This window comes from Osmia lignaria, unplaced genomic scaffold (genome assembly GCF_051020975.1).
Source record: "Osmia lignaria lignaria isolate PbOS001 unplaced genomic scaffold, iyOsmLign1 scaffold0001, whole genome shotgun sequence".
NCBI classification, from domain to species: Eukaryota; Metazoa; Arthropoda; class Insecta; order Hymenoptera; family Megachilidae; genus Osmia; species Osmia lignaria.
The window spans coordinates 22,315,495-22,335,384 of NW_027478158.1; positions in this window are offsets into that span (position 1 = coordinate 22,315,495).

Genomic DNA, 19,890 nt, shown 5'->3' on the forward strand with positions numbered 1-19,890 from the left:
TCGTTTCCGAGATATTTGCAGATTCATCTCAAGGGAAGGGGTCTGACGGACATATTTCGAGATATTTCTTCTTCTTGTTGTTCTTCTTCTGCACAGCTAAGCTGGAAGTGGCATTTCCAGCTCGCAATAGTGCAGAGTTATCTCAATGAAAGGGGCCACGGTGTTTCTGTATCTCTATTATGTTGGTGCGGCTTCGGAACTTTTAAATATCTTGATATATCTCGAGAACTACGCATCTGATCAAAAAATATCATAGAACATAAAAAGTAGGAAACTTAATTCTCTACAAAAAAGGTCTCTTAACATTTTGCCATAGCTCGCTTCGTTTCCGAGATATTTGCATATTTATCTCAAGGGAAGGGGCCTGATGGACATATTTCGAGATATTTCTTCTTCTTGTTGTTCTTCTTCTGCACAGCTAAGCTGGAAGTGGCATTTGCGGCTCTCACTAGTGCAGAGTTATCTCAAAGAAAGGGGCCACGGTGTTTCTGTATCTCTATTATGTTGGTGCGGCTTCGGAACTTTTAAATATCTCGATATATCTCGAAAACTACGCTTCTGATCAAAAAATATCATAGAACATAAATTGTAGGAAACATAATTCTCTACAAGAAAGGTCTCTTAACATTTTGCCATAGCTCGCTTCGTTTCCGAGATATTTGCAGATATATCTCAAGGGAAGGGGCCTGACGGACATATTTCGAGATATTTCTTCTTCTTGTTGTTCTTCTTCTGCACAGCTAAGCTGGAAGTGGCAGTTACAGCTCGCAATAGTGCAGAGTTATCTCAAAGAAAGGGGCCACGGTGTTTCTGTATCTCTATTATGTTGGTGCGGCTTCGGAACTTTTAAATATCTTGATATATCTCGAGAACTACGCATCTGATCAAAAAATATCATAGAACATAAAAAGTAGGAAACTTAATTCTCTACAAAAAAGGTCTCTTAACATTTTGCCATAGCTCGCTTCGTTTCCGAGATATTTGCAGATTTATCTCAAGGGAAGGGGCCTGACGGACATATTTCGAGATATTTCTTCTTCTTGTTGTTCTTCTTCTGCACAGCTAAGCTGGAAGTGGCATTTGCAGCTCGCACTAGTGCAGAGTTATCTCAAAGAAAGGGGCCACGGTGTTTCTGTATCTCTATTATGTTGGTGCGGCTTCGGAACTTTTAAATATCTCGATATATCTCGAAAACTACGCTTCTGATCAAAAAATATCATAGAACATAAAAAGTAGGAAACTTAATTCTCTACAAAAATGTCTCTTAACATTTTGCCATAGCTCGCTTCGTTTCCGAGATATTTGCATATTTATCTCAAGGGAAGGGGCCTAACGGACATATTTCGAGATATTTCTTCTTCTTGTTGTTCTTCTTCTGCACAGCTAAACTGGAAGTGGCATTTCCAGCTCGCAATAGTGCAGAGTTATCTCAAAGAAAGGGGCCACGGTGTTTCTGTATCTCTATTATGTTGGTGCGGCTTCGGAACTTTTAAATATCTTGATATATCTCGAGAACTACGCATCTGATCAAAAAATATCATAGAACACGAAAAGTAGGAAACTTAATTCTCTACAAAAAAGGTCTCTTAACATTTTGCCATAGCTCGCTTCGTTTCCGAGATATTTGCAGATTTATCTCAAGGGAAGGGGCCTGACGGACATATTTCGAGATATTTCTTCTTCTTGTTGTTCTTCTTCTGCACAGCTGAGCTGGAAGTGGCATTTGCAGGTCGCAATAGTGCAGAGTTATCTCAAAGAAAGGGGCCACGGTGTTTCTGTATCTCTATTATGTTGGTGCGGCTTCGGAACTTTTAAATATCTCGATATATCTCGAAAACTACGCTTCTGATCAAAAAATATCATAGAACATAAATTGTAGGAAACATAATTCTCTACAAGAAAGGTCTCTTAACATTTTGCCATAGCTCGCTTCGTTTCCGAGATATTTGCAGATATATCTCAAGGGAAGGGGCCTGACGGACATATTTCGAGATATTTCTTCTTCTTGTTGTTCTTCTTCTGCACAGCTAAGCTGGAAGTGGCAGTTACAGCTCGCAATAGTGCAGAGTTATCTCAAAGAAAGGGGCCACGGTGTTTCTGTATCTCTATTATGTTGGTGCGGCTTCGGAACTTTTAAATATCTTGATATATCTCGAGAACTACGCATCTGATCAAAAAATATCATAGAACATAAAAAGTAGGAAACTTAATTCTCTACAAAAAAGGTCTCTTAACATTTTGCCATAGCTCGCTTCGTTTCCGAGATATTTGCAGATTTATCTCAAGGGAAGGGGCCTGACGGACATATTTCGAGATATTTCTTCTTCTTGTTGTTCTTCTTCTGCACAGCTAAGCTGGAAGTGGCATTTGCAGCTCGCACTAGTGCAGAGTTATCTCAAAGAAAGGGGCCACGGTGTTTCTGTATCTCTATTATGTTGGTGCGGCTTCGGAACTTTTAAATATCTCGATATATCTCGAAAACTACGCTTCTGATCAAAAAATATCATAGAACATAAAAAGTAGGAAACTTAATTCTCTACAAAAAAGGTCTCTTAACATTTTGCCATAGCTCGCTTCGTTTCCGAGATATTTGCATATTTATCTCAAGGGAAGGGGCCTAACGGACATATTTCGAGATATTTCTTCTTCTTGTTGTTCTTCTTCTGCACAGCTAAACTGGAAGTGGCATTTCCAGCTCGCAATAGTGCAGAGTTATCTCAAAGAAAGGGGCCACGGTGTTTCTGTATCTCTATTATGTTGGTGCGGCTTCGGAACTTTTAAATATCTTGATATATCTCGAGAACTACGCATCTGATCAAAAAATATCATAGAACACGAAAAGTAGGAAACTTAATTCTCTACAAAAAAGGTCTCTTAACATTTTGCCATAGCTCGCTTCGTTTCCGAGATATTTGCAGATTTATCTCAAGGGAAGGGGCCTGACGGACATATTTCGAGATATTTCTTCTTCTTGTTGTTCTTCTTCTGCACAGCTGAGCTGGAAGTGGCATTTGCAGGTCGCAATAGTGCAGAGTTATCTCAAAGAAAGGGGCCACGGTGTTTCTGTATCTCTATTATGTTGGTGCGGCTTCGGAACTTTTAAATATCTCGATATATCTCGAAAACTACGCTTCTGATCAAAAAATATCATAGAGCGTAAATTGTAGGAAACATTATTCTCTACAAAAAAGGTCTCTTAACATTTTGCCATAGCTCGCTTCGTTTCCGAGATATTTGCAGATTCATCTCAAGGGAAGGGGCCTGACGGACATATTTCGAGATATTTCTTCTTCTTGTTGTTCTTCTTCTGCACAGCTGAGCTGGAAGTGGCATTTGCAGGTCGCAATAGTGCAGAGTTATCTCAAAGAAAGGGGCCACGGTGTTTCTGTACCACTATTATGTTGGTGCAGCTTCGGAACTTTTAAATATCTTGATATATCTCGAGAACTACGCATCTGATCAAAAAATATCATCGAACATAAAAAGTAGGAAACTTAATTCTCTACAAAAAAGGTCTCTTAACATTTTGCCATAGCTCTCTTCGTTTCCGAGATATTTGCAGATTCAGCTCAAAGGAACTGGCCTGACGGACATATTTCGAGATATTTCTTCTTCTTGTTGTTCTTCCTCTGCACAGCTAAGCTGGAAGTGGCATTTGCAGCTCGCAATAGTGCAGAGTTCTCTTAAAGAAAGGGCACCACGGTGTTTCTGTATCTCTATTATGTAGGTGCGGCTTCGGAACTTTTAAATATCTTGATATATCTCGAGAACTACGCATCTGATCAAAAAATGTCATAGAACATAAAAAGTAGGAAACTTAATTCGCTACAAAAAAGATCTCTTAACATTTTGCCATAGCTCGCTTCGTTTCCGAGATATTTGCATATTTATCTCAAGGGAAGGGGCCTGACGGACATATTTCGAGATATTTCTTCTTCTTGTTGTTCTTCTTCTGCACAGCTAAGCTGGAAGTGGCATTTGCGGCTCGCACTAGTGCAGAGTTATCTCAAAGAAAGGGGCCACCGTGTTTCTGTATCTCTATTATGTTGGTGCGGCTTCGGAACTTTTAAATATCTCGATATATCTCGAAAACTACGCTTCTGATCAAAAAATATCATAGAACATAAATTGTAGGAAACATAATTCTCTACAAAAAAGGTCTCTTAACATTTTGCCATAGCTCGCTTCGTTTCCGAGATATTTGCAGATTTATCTCAAGGGAAGGGGCCTAACGGACATATTTCGAGATATTTCTTCTTCTTGTTGTTCTTCTTCTGCACAGCTAAGCTGGAAGTGGCATTTGCGGCTCTCACTAGTGCAGAGTTATCTCAAAGAAAGGGGCCACGGTGTTTCTGTATCTCTATTATGTTGGTGCGGCTTCGGAACTTTTAAATATCTCGATATATCTCGAAAACTACGCTTCTGATCAAAAAATATCATAGAACATAAATTGTAGGAAACATAATTCTCTACAAAAAACGTCTCTTAACATTTTGCCATAGCTCGCTTCGTTTCCGAGATATTTGCAGATTCAGCTCAAAGGAACTGGCCTGACGGACATATTTCGAGATATTTCTTCTTCTTGTTGTTCTTCCTCTGCACAGCTAAGCTGGAAGTGGCATTTGCAGCTCGCAATAGTGCAGAGTTATCTCAAAGAAAGGGACAACGGTGTTTCTGTATCTCTATTATGTTGGTGCGGCTTCGGAACTTTTAAATATCTTGATATATCTCGAGAGCTACGCATCTGATCAAAAAATATCATAGAACATGAAAAGTAGGAAACTTAATTCTCTACAAAAAAGGTCTCTTAACATTTTGCCATAGCTCGCTTCGTTTCCGAGATATTTGCAGATTCAGCTCAAAGGAACTGGCCTGACGGACATATTTCGAGATATTTCTTCTTCTTGTTGTTCTTCCTCTGCACAGCTAAGCTGGAAGTGGCATTTGCAGCTCGCAATAGTGCAGAGTTATCTTAAAGAAGGGGCCACGGTGTTTCTGTATCTCTATTATGTTGGTGCGGCTTCGGAACTTTTAAATATCTTGATATATCTCGAGAACTACGCATCTGATCAAAAAATATCATAGAACATAAAAAGTAGGAAACTTAATTCTCTACAGAAAAGGTCTCTTAACATTTTGCCATAGATCGCTTCGTTTCCGAGATATTTGCAGATTTATCTCAAGGGAAGGGGCCTGACGGACATATTTCGAGATATTTCTTCTTCTTGTTGTTCTTCTTCTGCACAGCTGAGCTGGAAGTGGCATTTGCAGGTCCCAATAGTGCAGAGTTATCTCAAAGAAAGGGGCCACGGTGTTTCTGTATCTCTATTATGTTGGTGCGGCTTCGGAACTTTTAAATATCTCGAAAACTACGCTTCTGATCAAAAAATATCATAGAACGTAAATTGTAGGAAACATTATTCTCTACAAAAAAGGTCTCTTAACATTTTGCCATAGCTCGCTTCGTTTCCGAGATATTTGCAGATTCATCTCAAGGGAAGGGGCCTGACGGACATATTTCGAGATATTTCTTCTTCTTGTTGTTCTTCTTCTGCACAGCTAAGCTGGAAGTGGCATTTGCGGCTCGCACTAGTGCAGAGTTATCTCAAAGAAAGGGGCCACCGTGTTTCTGTATCTCTATTATGTTGGTGCGGCTTCGGAACTTTTAAATATCTCGATATATCTCGAAAACTACGCTTCTGATCAAAAAATATCATAGAACATAAATTGTAGGAAACATAATTCTCTACAAAAAAGGTCTCTTAACATTTTGCCATAGCTCGCTTCGTTTCCGAGATATTTGCAGATTTATCTCAAGGGAAGGGGCCTAACGGACATATTTCGAGATATTTCTTCTTCTTGTTGTTCTTCTTCTGCACAGCTAAGCTGGAAGTGGCATTTGCGGCTCTCACTAGTGCAGAGTTATCTCAAAGAAAGGGGCCACGGTGTTTCTGTATCTCTATTATGTTGGTGCGGCTTCGGAACTTTTAAATATCTCGATATATCTCGAAAACTACGCTTCTGATCAAAAAATATCATAGAACATAAATTGTAGGAAACATAATTCTCTACAAAAAACGTCTCTTAACATTTTGCCATAGCTCGCTTCGTTTCCGAGATATTTGCAGATTCAGCTCAAAGGAACTGGCCTGACGGACATATTTCGAGATATTTCTTCTTCTTGTTGTTCTTCCTCTGCACAGCTAAGCTGGAAGTGGCATTTGCAGCTCGCAATAGTGCAGAGTTATCTCAAAGAAAGGGGCCACGGTGTTTCTGTATCTCTATTATGTTGGTGCGGCTTCGGAACTTTTAAATATCTTGATATATCTCGAGAGCTACGCATCTGATCAAAAAATATCATAGAACATGAAAAGTAGGAAACTTAATTCTCTACAAAAAAGGTCTCTTAACATTTTGCCATAGCTCGCTTCGTTTCCGAGATATTTGCAGATTCAGCTCAAAGGAACTGGCCTGACGGACATATTTCGAGATATTTCTTCTTCTTGTTGTTCTTCCTCTGCACAGCTAAGCTGGAAGTGGCATTTGCAGCTCGCAATAGTGCAGAGTTATCTTAAAGAAGGGGCCACGGTGTTTCTGTATCTCTATTATGTTGGTGCGGCTTCGGAACTTTTAAATATCTTGATATATCTCGAGAACTACGCATCTGATCAAAAAATATCATAGAACATAAAAAGTAGGAAACTTAATTCTCTACAGAAAAGGTCTCTTAACATTTTGCCATAGATCGCTTCGTTTCCGAGATATTTACAGATTTATCTCAAGGGAAGGGGCCTGACGGACATATTTCGAGATATTTCTTCTTCTTGTTGTTCTTCTTCTGCACAGCTGAGCTGGAAGTGGCATTTGCAGGTCGCAATAGTGCAGAGTTATCTCAAAGAAAGGGGCCACGGTGTTTCTGTATCTCTATTATGTTGGTGCGGCTTCGGAACTTTTAAATATCTCGAAAACTACGCTTCTGATCAAAAAATATCATAGAACGTAAATTGTAGGAAACATTATTCTCTACAAAAAAGGTCTCTTAACATTTTGCCATAGCTCGCTTCGTTTCCGAGATATTTGCAGATTCATCTCAAGGGAAGGGGTCTGACGGACATATTTCGAGATATTTCTTCTTCTTGTTGTTCTTCTTCTGCACAGCTAAGCTCGAAGCGGCATTTGCAGCTCGCAATAGTGCAGAGTTATCTCAAAGAAAGAGGCCACGGTGTTTCTGTACCTCTATTATGTTGGTGCAGCTTCGGAACTTTTAAATATCTTGATATATCTCGAGAACTACGCATCTGATCAAAAAATATCATCGAACATAAAAAGTAGGAAACTTAATTCTCTACAAAAAAGGTCTCTTAACATTTTGCCATAGCTCGCTTCGTTTCCGAGATATTTGCAGATTTATCTCAAGGGAAGTGGCCTGACGGACATATTTCGAGATATTTCTTCTTCTTGTTGTTCTTCTTCTGCACAGCTGAGCTGGAAGTGGCATTTGCAGGTCGCAATAGTGCAGAGTTATCTCAAAGAAAGGGGCCACGGTGTTTCTGTATCTCTATTATGTTGGTGCGCCTTCGTAACTTTTAAATATCTCGATATATCTCGAAAACTACGCTTCTGATCAAAAAATATCATAGAACATAAATTGTAGGAAACAAAGTTCTCTACAAAAAAGGTCTCTTAACATTTTGCCATAGCTCGCTTCGTTTCCGAGATATTTGCATATATATCTCAAGGGAAGGGGCCTGACGGACATATTTCGAGATATTTCTTCTTCTCGTTGTTCTTCTTCTGCACAGCTAAGCTGGAAGTGGCATTTGCGGCTCGCACTAGTGCAGAGTTATCTCAAAGAAAGGGGCTACGGTGTTTCTGTATCTCTATTATGTTGGTGCGGCTTCGTAACTTTTAAATATCTCGATATATCTCGAAAACTACGCTTCTGATCAAAAAATATCATAGAACATAAATTGTAGGAAACAAAGTTCTCTACAAAAAAGGTCTCTTAACATTTTGCCATAGCTCGCTTCGTTTCCGAGATATTTGCATATATATCTCAAGGGAAGGGGCCTGACGGACATATTTCGAGATATTTCTTCTTCTCGTTGTTCTTCTTCTGCACAGCTAAGCTGGAAGTGGCATTTGCGGCTCGCACTAGTGCAGAGTTATCTCAAAGAAAGGGGCCACGGTGTTTCTGTATCTCTATTATGTTGGTGCGGCTTCGGAACTTTTAAATATCTCGATATATCTCGAAAACTACGCTTCTGATCAAAAAATATCATAGAACATAAAAAGTAGAAACCTTAATTCTCTACAAAAAAGGTCTCTTAACATTTTGCCATAGCTCGCTTGGTTTCCGAGATATTTGCAGATTTATCTCAAGGGAAGGGGCCTAACGGACATATTTCGAGATATTTCTTCTTCTTGTTGTTCTTCTTCTGCACAGCTAAACTGGAAGTGGCATTTCCAGCTCGCAATAGTGCAGAGTTATCTCAAAGAAAGGGGCCACGGTGTTTCTGTATCTCTATTATGTTGGTGCGGCTTCGGAACTTTTAAATATCTCGATATATCTCGAAAACTACGCTTCTGATCAAAAAATATCATAGAACATAAAAAGTAGGAAACTTAATTCTCTACAAAAAAGGTCTCTTAACATTTTGCCATAGCTCGCTTCGTTTCCGAGATATTTGCAGATTTATCTCAAGGGAAGGGGCCTGACGGACATATTTCGAGATATTTCTTCTTCTTGTTGTTCTTCTTCTGCACAGCTGAGCTGGAAGTGGCATTTGCAGGTCGCAATAGTGCAGAGTTATCTCAAAGAAAGGGGCCACGGTGTTTCTGTATCTCTATTATGTTGGTGCGGCTTCGGAACTTTTAAATATCTCGATATATCTCGAAAACTACGCTTCTGATCAAAAAATATCATAGAACATAAATTGTAGGAAACATAATTCTCTACAAGAAAGGTCTCTTAACATTTTGCCATAGCTCGCTTCGTTTCCGAGATATTTGCAGATATATCTCAAGGGAAGGGGCCTGACGGACATATTTCGAGATATTTCTTCTTCTTGTTGTTCTTCTTCTGCACAGCTAAGCTGGAAGTGGCAGTTACAGCTCGCAATAGTGCAGAGTTATCTCAAAGAAAGGGGCCACGGTGTTTCTGTATCTCTATTATGTTGGTGCGGCTTCGGAACTTTTAAATATCTTGATATATCTCGAGAACTACGCATCTGATCAAAAAATATCATAGAACATAAAAAGTAGGAAACTTAATTCTCTACAAAAAAGGTCTCTTAACATTTTGCCATAGCTCGCTTCGTTTCCGAGATATTTGCAGATTTATCTCAAGGGAAGGGGCCTGACGGACATATTTCGAGATATTTCTTCTTCTTGTTGTTCTTCTTCTGCACAGCTAAGCTGGAAGTGGCATTTGCAGCTCGCACTAGTGCAGAGTTATCTCAAAGAAAGGGGCCACGGTGTTTCTGTATCTCTATTATGTTGGTGCGGCTTCGGAACTTTTAAATATCTCGATATATCTCGAAAACTACGCTTCTGATCAAAAAATATCATAGAACATAAAAAGTAGGAAACTTAATTCTCTACAAAAAAGGTCTCTTAACATTTTGCCATAGCTCGCTTCGTTTCCGAGATATTTGCATATTTATCTCAAGGGAAGGGGCCTAACGGACATATTTCGAGATATTTCTTCTTCTTGTTGTTCTTCTTCTGCACAGCTAAACTGGAAGTGGCATTTCCAGCTCGCAATAGTGCAGAGTTATCTCAAAGAAAGGGGCCACGGTGTTTCTGTATCTCTATTATGTTGGTGCGGCTTCGGAACTTTTAAATATCTTGATATATCTCGAGAACTACGCATCTGATCAAAAAATATCATAGAACACGAAAAGTAGGAAACTTAATTCTCTACAAAAAAGGTCTCTTAACATTTTGCCATAGCTCGCTTCGTTTCCGAGATATTTGCAGATTTATCTCAAGGGAAGGGGCCTGACGGACATATTTCGAGATATTTCTTCTTCTTGTTGTTCTTCTTCTGCACAGCTGAGCTGGAAGTGGCATTTGCAGGTCGCAATAGTGCAGAGTTATCTCAAAGAAAGGGGCCACGGTGTTTCTGTATCTCTATTATGTTGGTGCGGCTTCGGAACTTTTAAATATCTCGATATATCTCGAAAACTACGCTTCTGATCAAAAAATATCATAGAGCGTAAATTGTAGGAAACATTATTCTCTACAAAAAAGGTCTCTTAACATTTTGCCATAGCTCGCTTCGTTTCCGAGATATTTGCAGATTCATCTCAAGGGAAGGGGTCTGACGGACATATTTCGAGATATTTCTTCTTCTTGTTGTTCTTCTTCTGCACAGCTAAGCTCGAAGCGGCATTTGCAGCTCGCAATAGTGCAGAGTTATCTCAAAGAAAGAGGCCACGGTGTTTCTGTACCTCTATTATGTTGGTGCAGCTTCGGAACTTTTAAATATCTTGATATATCTCGAGAACTACGCATCTGATCAAAAAATATCATCGAACATAAAAAGTAGGAAACTTAATTCTCTACAAAAAAGGTCTCTTAACATTTTGCCATAGCTCTCTTCGTTTCCGAGATATTTGCAGATTCAGCTCAAAGGAACTGGCCTGACGGACATATTTCGAGATATTTCTTCTTCTTGTTGTTCTTCCTCTGCACAGCTAAGCTGGAAGTGGCATTTGCAGCTCGCAATAGTGCAGAGTTCTCTTAAAGAAAGGGCACCACGGTGTTTCTGTATCTCTATTATGTAGGTGCGGCTTCGGAACTTTTAAATATCTTGATATATCTCGAGAACTACGCATCTGATCAAAAAATGTCATAGAACATAAAAAGTAGGAAACTTAATTCGCTACAAAAAAGGTCTCTTAACATTTTGCCATAGCTCGCTTCGTTTCCGAGATATTTGCATATTTATCTCAAGGGAAGGGGCCTGACGGACATATTTCGAGATATTTCTTCTTCTTGTTGTTCTTCTTCTGCACAGCTAAGCTGGAAGTGGCATTTGCGGCTCGCACTAGTGCAGAGTTATCTCAAAGAAAGGGGCCACCGTGTTTCTGTATCTCTATTATGTTGGTGCGGCTTCGGAACTTTTAAATATCTCGATATATCTCGAAAACTACGCTTCTGATCAAAAAATATCATAGAACATAAATTGTAGGAAACATAATTCTCTACAAAAAAGGTCTCTTAACATTTTGCCATAGCTCGCTTCGTTTCCGAGATATTTGCAGATTTATCTCAAGGGAAGGGGCCTAACGGACATATTTCGAGATATTTCTTCTTCTTGTTGTTCTTCTTCTGCACAGCTAAGCTGGAAGTGGCATTTGCGGCTCTCACTAGTGCAGAGTTATCTCAAAGAAAGGGGCCACGGTGTTTCTGTATCTCTATTATGTTGGTGCGGCTTCGGAACTTTTAAATATCTCGATATATCTCGAAAACTACGCTTCTGATCAAAAAATATCATAGAACATAAATTGTAGGAAACATAATTCTCTACAAAAAACGTCTCTTAACATTTTGCCATAGCTCGCTTCGTTTCCGAGATATTTGCAGATTCAGCTCAAAGGAACTGGCCTGACGGACATATTTCGAGATATTTCTTCTTCTTGTTGTTCTTCCTCTGCACAGCTAAGCTGGAAGTGGCATTTGCAGCTCGCAATAGTGCAGAGTTATCTCAAAGAAAGGGACAACGGTGTTTCTGTATCTCTATTATGTTGGTGCGGCTTCGGAACTTTTAAATATCTTGATATATCTCGAGAGCTACGCATCTGATCAAAAAATATCATAGAACATGAAAAGTAGGAAACTTAATTCTCTACAAAAAAGGTCTCTTAACATTTTGCCATAGCTCGCTTCGTTTCCGAGATATTTGCAGATTCAGCTCAAAGGAACTGGCCTGACGGACATATTTCGAGATATTTCTTCTTCTTGTTGTTCTTCCTCTGCACAGCTAAGCTGGAAGTGGCATTTGCAGCTCGCAATAGTGCAGAGTTATCTTAAAGAAGGGGCCACGGTGTTTCTGTATCTCTATTATGTTGGTGCGGCTTCGGAACTTTTAAATATCTTGATATATCTCGAGAACTACGCATCTGATCAAAAAATATCATAGAACATAAAAAGTAGGAAACTTAATTCTCTACAGAAAAGGTCTCTTAACATTTTGCCATAGATCGCTTCGTTTCCGAGATATTTGCAGATTTATCTCAAGGGAAGGGGCCTGACGGACATATTTCGAGATATTTCTTCTTCTTGTTGTTCTTCTTCTGCACAGCTGAGCTGGAAGTGGCATTTGCAGGTCCCAATAGTGCAGAGTTATCTCAAAGAAAGGGGCCACGGTGTTTCTGTATCTCTATTATGTTGGTGCGGCTTCGGAACTTTTAAATATCTCGAAAACTACGCTTCTGATCAAAAAATATCATAGAACGTAAATTGTAGGAAACATTATTCTCTACAAAAAAGGTCTCTTAACATTTTGCCATAGCTCGCTTCGTTTCCGAGATATTTGCAGATTCATCTCAAGGGAAGGGGCCTGACGGACATATTTCGAGATATTTCTTCTTCTTGTTGTTCTTCTTCTGCACAGCTAAGCTGGAAGTGGCATTTGCGGCTCGCACTAGTGCAGAGTTATCTCAAAGAAAGGGGCCACCGTGTTTCTGTATCGCTATTATGTTGGTGCGGCTTCGGAACTTTTAAATATCTCGATATATCTCGAAAACTACGCTTCTGATCAAAAAATATCATAGAACATAAATTGTAGGAAACATAATTCTCTACAAAAAAGGTCTCTTAACATTTTGCCATAGCTCGCTTCGTTTCCGAGATATTTGCAGATTTATCTCAAGGGAAGGGGCCTAACGGACATATTTCGAGATATTTCTTCTTCTTGTTGTTCTTCTTCTGCACAGCTAAGCTGGAAGTGGCATTTGCGGCTCTCACTAGTGCAGAGTTATCTCAAAGAAAGGGGCCACGGTGTTTCTGTATCTCTATTATGTTGGTGCGGCTTCGGAACTTTTAAATATCTCGATATATCTCGAAAACTACGCTTCTGATCAAAAAATATCATAGAACATAAATTGTAGGAAACATAATTCTCTACAAAAAACGTCTCTTAACATTTTGCCATAGCTCGCTTCGTTTCCGAGATATTTGCAGATTCAGCTCAAAGGAACTGGCCTGACGGACATATTTCGAGATATTTCTTCTTCTTGTTGTTCTTCCTCTGCACAGCTAAGCTGGAAGTGGCATTTGCAGCTCGCAATAGTGCAGAGTTATCTCAAAGAAAGGGGCCACGGTGTTTCTGTATCTCTATTATGTTGGTGCGGCTTCGGAACTTTTAAATATCTTGATATATCTCGAGAGCTACGCATCTGATCAAAAAATATCATAGAACATGAAAAGTAGGAAACTTAATTCTCTACAAAAAAGGTCTCTTAACATTTTGCCATAGCTCGCTTCGTTTCCGAGATATTTGCAGATTCAGCTCAAAGGAACTGGCCTGACGGACATATTTCGAGATATTTCTTCTTCTTGTTGTTCTTCCTCTGCACAGCTAAGCTGGAAGTGGCATTTGCAGCTCGCAATAGTGCAGAGTTATCTTAAAGAAGGGGCCACGGTGTTTCTGTATCTCTATTATGTTGGTGCGGCTTCGGAACTTTTAAATATCTTGATATATCTCGAGAACTACGCATCTGATCAAAAAATATCATAGAACATAAAAAGTAGGAAACTTAATTCTCTACAGAAAAGGTCTCTTAACATTTTGCCATAGATCGCTTCGTTTCCGAGATATTTACAGATTTATCTCAAGGGAAGGGGCCTGACGGACATATTTCGAGATATTTCTTCTTCTTGTTGTTCTTCTTCTGCACAGCTGAGCTGGAAGTGGCATTTGCAGGTCGCAATAGTGCAGAGTTATCTCAAAGAAAGGGGCCACGGTGTTTCTGTATCTCTATTATGTTGGTGCGGCTTCGGAACTTTTAAATATCTCGAAAACTACGCTTCTGATCAAAAAATATCATAGAACGTAAATTGTAGGAAACATAATTCTCTACAAAAAAGGTCTCTTAACATTTTGCCATAGCTCGCTTCGTTTCCGAGATATTTGCAGATTCATCTCAAGGGAAGGGGTCTGACGGACATATTTCGAGATATTTCTTCTTCTTGTTGTTCTTCTTCTGCACAGCTAAGCTCGAAGCGGCATTTGCAGCTCGCAATAGTGCAGAGTTATCTCAAAGAAAGAGGCCACGGTGTTTCTGTACCTCTATTATGTTGGTGCAGCTTCGGAACTTTTAAATATCTTGATATATCTCGAGAACTACGCATCTGATCAAAAAATATCATCGAACATAAAAAGTAGGAAACTTAATTCTCTACAAAAAAGGTCTCTTAACATTTTGCCATAGCTCGCTTCGTTTCCGAGATATTTGCAGATTTATCTCAAGGGAAGTGGCCTGACGGACATATTTCGAGATATTTCTTCTTCTTGTTGTTCTTCTTCTGCACAGCTGAGCTGGAAGTGGCATTTGCAGGTCGCAATAGTGCAGAGTTATCTCAAAGAAAGGGGCCACGGTGTTTCTGTATCTCTATTATGTTGGTGCGGCTTCGTAACTTTTAAATATCTCGATATATCTCGAAAACTACGCTTCTGATCAAAAAATATCATAGAACATAAATTGTAGGAAACAAAGTTCTCTACAAAAAAGGTCTCTTAACATTTTGCCATAGCTCGCTTCGTTTCCGAGATATTTGCATATATATCTCAAGGGAAGGGGCCTGACGGACATATTTCGAGATATTTCTTCTTCTCGTTGTTCTTCTTCTGCACAGCTAAGCTGGAAGTGGCATTTGCGGCTCGCACTAGTGCAGAGTTATCTCAAAGAAAGGGGCTACGGTGTTTCTGTATCTCTATTATGTTGGTGCGGCTTCGTAACTTTTAAATATCTCGATATATCTCGAAAACTACGCTTCTGATCAAAAAATATCATAGAACATAAATTGTAGGAAACAAAGTTCTCTACAAAAAAGGTCTCTTAACATTTTGCCATAGCTCGCTTCGTTTCCGAGATATTTGCATATATATCTCAAGGGAAGGGGCCTGACGGACATATTTCGAGATATTTCTTCTTCTCGTTGTTCTTCTTCTGCACAGCTAAGCTGGAAGTGGCATTTGCGGCTCGCACTAGTGCAGAGTTATCTCAAAGAAAGGGGCCACGGTGTTTCTGTATCTCTATTATGTTGGTGCGGGTTCGGAACTTTTAAATATCTCGATATATCTCGAAAACTACGCTTCTGATCAAAAAATATCATAGAACATAAAAAGTAGAAACCTTAATTCTCTACAAAAAAGGTCTCTTAACATTTTGCCATAGCTCGCTTGGTTTCCGAGATATTTGCAGATTTATCTCAAGGGAAGGGGCCTAACGGACATATTTCGAGATATTTCTTCTTCTTGTTGTTCTTCTTCTGCACAGCTAAACTGGAAGTGGCATTTCCAGCTCGCAATAGTGCAGAGTTATCTCAAAGAAAGGGGCCACGGTGTTTCTGTATCTCTATTATGTTGGTGCGGTTTCGGAACTTTTAAATATCTTGATATATCTCGAGAACTACGCATCTGATCAAAAAATATCATAGAACATAAAAAGTAGGAAACTTAATTCTCTACAAAAAAGGTCTCTTAACATTTTGCCATAGCTCGCTTCGTTTCCGAGATATTTGCAGATTTATCTCAAGGGAAGGGGCCTGACGGACATATTTCGAGATATTTCTTCTTCTTGTTGTTCTTCTTCTGCACAGCTGAGCTGGAAGTGGCATTTGCAGGTCGCAATAGTGCAGAGTTATCTCAAAGAAAGGGGCCACGGTGTTTCTGTATCTCTATTATGTTGGTGCGGCTTCGGAACTTTTAAATATCTCGATATATCTCGAAAACTACGCTTCTGATCAGAAAATATCATAGAACGTAAATTGTAGGAAACATTATTCTCTACAAAAAAGGTCTCTTAACATTTTGCCATAGCCCGCTTGGTTTCCGAGATATTTGCAGATTTATCTCAAGGGAAGGGGCCTAACGGACATATTTCGAGATACTTCTTCTTCTTGTTGTTCTTCTTCTGCACAGCTAAACTGGAAGTGGCATTTCCAGCTCGCAATAGTGCAGAGTTATCTCAAAGAAAGGGGCCACGGTGTTTCTGTATCTCTATTATGTTGGTGCGGTTTCGGAACTTTTAAATATCTTGATATATCTCGAGAACTACGCATCTGATCAAAAAATATCATAGAACATAAAAAGTAGGAAACTTAATTCTCTACAAAAAAGGTCTCTTAACATTTTGCCATAGCTCGCTTCGTTTCCGAGATATTTGCAGATTTATCTCAAGGGAAGGGGCCTGACGGACATATTTCGAGATATTTCTTCTTCTTGTTGTTCTTCTTCTGCACAGCTGAGCTGGAAGTGGCATTTGCAGGTCGCAATAGTGCAGAGTTATCTCAAAGAAAGGGGCCACGGTGTTTCTGTATCTCTATTATGTTGGTGCGGCTTCGGAACTTTTAAATATCTCGATATATCTCGAAAACTACGCTTCTGATCAAAAAATATCATAGAACATAAATTGTAGGAAACATAATTCTCTACAAAAAACGTCTCTTAACATTTTGCCATAGCTCGCTTCGTTTCCGAGATATTTGCAGATTCAGCTCAAAGGAACTGGCCTGACGGACATATTTCGAGATATTTCTTCTTCTTGTTGTTCTTCCTCTGCACAGCTAAGCTGGAAGTGGCATTTGCAGCTCGCAATAGTGCAGAGTTATCTCAAAGAAAGGGGCCACGGTGTTTCTGTATCTCTATTATGTTGGTGCGGCTTCGGAACTTTTAAATATCTTGATATATCTCGAGAGCTACGCATCTGATCAAAAAATATCATAGAACATGAAAAGTAGGAAACTTAATTCTCTACAAAAAAGGTCTCTTAAGATTTTGCCATAGCTCGCTTCGTTTCCGAGATATTTGCAGATTCAGCTCAAAGGAACTGGCCTGACGGACATATTTCGAGATATTTCTTCTTCTTGTTGTTCTTCTTCTGCACAGCTGAGCTGGAAGTGGCATTTGCAGGTCGCAATAGTGCAGAGTTATCTCAAAGAAAGGGGCCACGGTGTTTCTGTATCTCTATTATGTTGGTGCGGCTTCGGAACTTTTAAATATCTCGAAAACTACGCTTCTGATCAAAAAATATCATAGAACGTAAATTGTAGGAAACATTATTCTCTACAAAAAAGGTCTCTTAACATTTTGCCATAGCTCGCTTCGTTTCCGAGATATTTGCAGATTCATCTCAAGGGAAGGGGTCTGACGGACATATTTCGAGATATTTCTTCTTCTTGTTGTTCTTCTTCTGCACAGCTAAGCTCGAAGCGGCATTTGCAGCTCGCAATAGTGCAGAGTTATCTCAAAGAAAGAGGCCACGGTGTTTCTGTATCTCTATTATGTTGGTGCGAATTCGTAACTTTTAAATATCTCGATATATCTCGAAAACTACGCATCTGATCAAAAAATATCATCGAACATAAAAAGTAGGAAACTTAATTCTCTACAAAAAAGGTCTCTTAACATTTTGCCATAGCTCGCTTCGTTTCCGAGATATTTGCAGATTTATCTCAAGGGAAGTGGCCTGACGGACATATTTCGAGATATTTCTTCTTCTTGTTGTTCTTCTTCTGCACAGCTGAGCTGGAAGTGGCATTTGCAGGTCGCAATAGTGCAGAGTTATCTCAAAGAAAGGGGCCACGGTGTTTCTGTATCTCTATTATGTTGGTGCGGCTTCGTAACTTTTAAATATCTCGATATATCTCGAAAACTACGCTTCTGATCAAAAAATATTATAGAACATAAATTGTAGGAAACAAAGTTCTCTACAAAAAAGGTCTCTTAACATTTTGCCATAGCTCGCTTCGTTTCCGAGATATTTGCATATATATCTCAAGGGAAGGGGCCTGACGGACATATTTCGAGATATTTCTTCTTCTCGTTGTTCTTCTTCTGCACAGCTAAGCTGGAAGTGGCATTTGCGGCTCGCACTAGTGCAGAGTTATCTCAAAGAAAGGGGCTACGGTGTTTCTGTATCTCTATTATGTTGGTGCGGCTTCGTAACTTTTAAATATCTCGATATATCTCGAAAACTACGCTTCTGATCAAAAAATATCATAGAACATGAAAAGTAGGAAACTTAATTCTCTACAAAAAAGGTCTCTTAACATTTTGCCATAGCTCGCTTCGTTTCCGAGATATTTGCAGATTCAGCTCAAAGGAACTGGCCTGACGGACATATTTCGAGATATTTCTTCTTCTTGTTGTTCTTCCTCTGCACAGCTAAGCTGGAAGTGGCATTTGCAGCTCGCAATAGTGCAGAGTTATCTTAAAGAAAGGGGCCACGGTGTTTCTGTATCTCTATTATGTTGGTGCGGCTTCGGAACTTTTAAATATCTTGATATATCTCGAGAACTACGCATCTGATCAAAAAATATCATAGAACATAAAAAGTAGGAAACTTAATTCTCTACAGAAAAGGTCTCTTAACATTTTGCCATAGATCGCTTCGTTTCCGAGATATTTGCAGATTTATCTCAAGGGAAGGGGCCTGACGGACATATTTCGAGATATTTCTTCTTCTTGTTGTTCTTCTTCTGCACAGCTGAGCTGGAAGTGGCATTTGCAGGTCGCAATAGTGCAGAGTTATCTCAAAGAAAGGGGCCACGGTGTTTCTGTATCTCTATTATGTTGGTGCGGCTTCGGAACTTTTAAATATCTCGAAAACTACGCTTCTGATCAAAAAATATCATAGAACGTAAATTGTAGGAAACATTATTCTCTACAAAAAAGGTCTCTTAACATTTTGCCATAGCTCGCTTCGTTTCCGAGATATTTGCAGATTCATCTCAAGGGAAGGGGTCTGACGGACATATTTCGAGATATTTCTTCTTCTTGTTGTTCTTCTTCTGCACAGCTAAGCTCGAAGCGGCATTTGCAGCTCGCAATAGTGCAGAGTTATCTCAAAGAAAGAGGCCACGGTGTTTCTGTATCTCTATTATGTTGGTGCGAATTCGTAACTTTTAAATATCTCGATATATCTCGAAAACTACGCATCTGATCAAAAAATATCATCGAACATAAAAAGTAGGAAACTTAATTCTCTACAAAAAAGGTCTCTTAACATTTTGCCATAGCTCGCTTCGTTTCCGAGATATTTGCAGATTTATCTCAAGGGAAGTGGCCTGACGGACATATTTCGAGATATTTCTTCTTCTTGTTGTTCTTCTTCTGCACAGCTGAGCTGGAAGTGGCATTTGCAGGTCGCAATAGTGCAGAGTTATCTCAAAGAAAGGGGCCACGGTGTTTCTGTATCTCTATTATGTTGGTGCGGCTTCGTAACTTTTAAATATCTCGATATATCTCGAAAACTACGCTTCTGATCAAAAAATATCATAGAACATAAATTGTAGGAAACAAAGTTCTCTACAAAAAAGGTCTCTTAACATTTTGCCATAGCTCGCTTCGTTTCCGAGATATTTGCATATATATCTCAAGGGAAGGGGCCTGACGGACATATTTCGAGATATTTCTTCTTCTCGTTGTTCTTCTTCTGCACAGCTAAGCTGGAAGTGGCATTTGCGGCTCGCACTAGTGCAGAGTTATCTCAAAGAAAGGGGCTACGGTGTTTCTGTATCTCTATTATGTTGGTGCGGCTTCGTAACTTTTAAATATCTCGATATATCTCGAAAACTACGCTTCTGATCAAAAAATATCATAGAACATAAATTGTAGGAAACAAAGTTCTCTACAAAAAAGGTCTCTTAACATTTTGC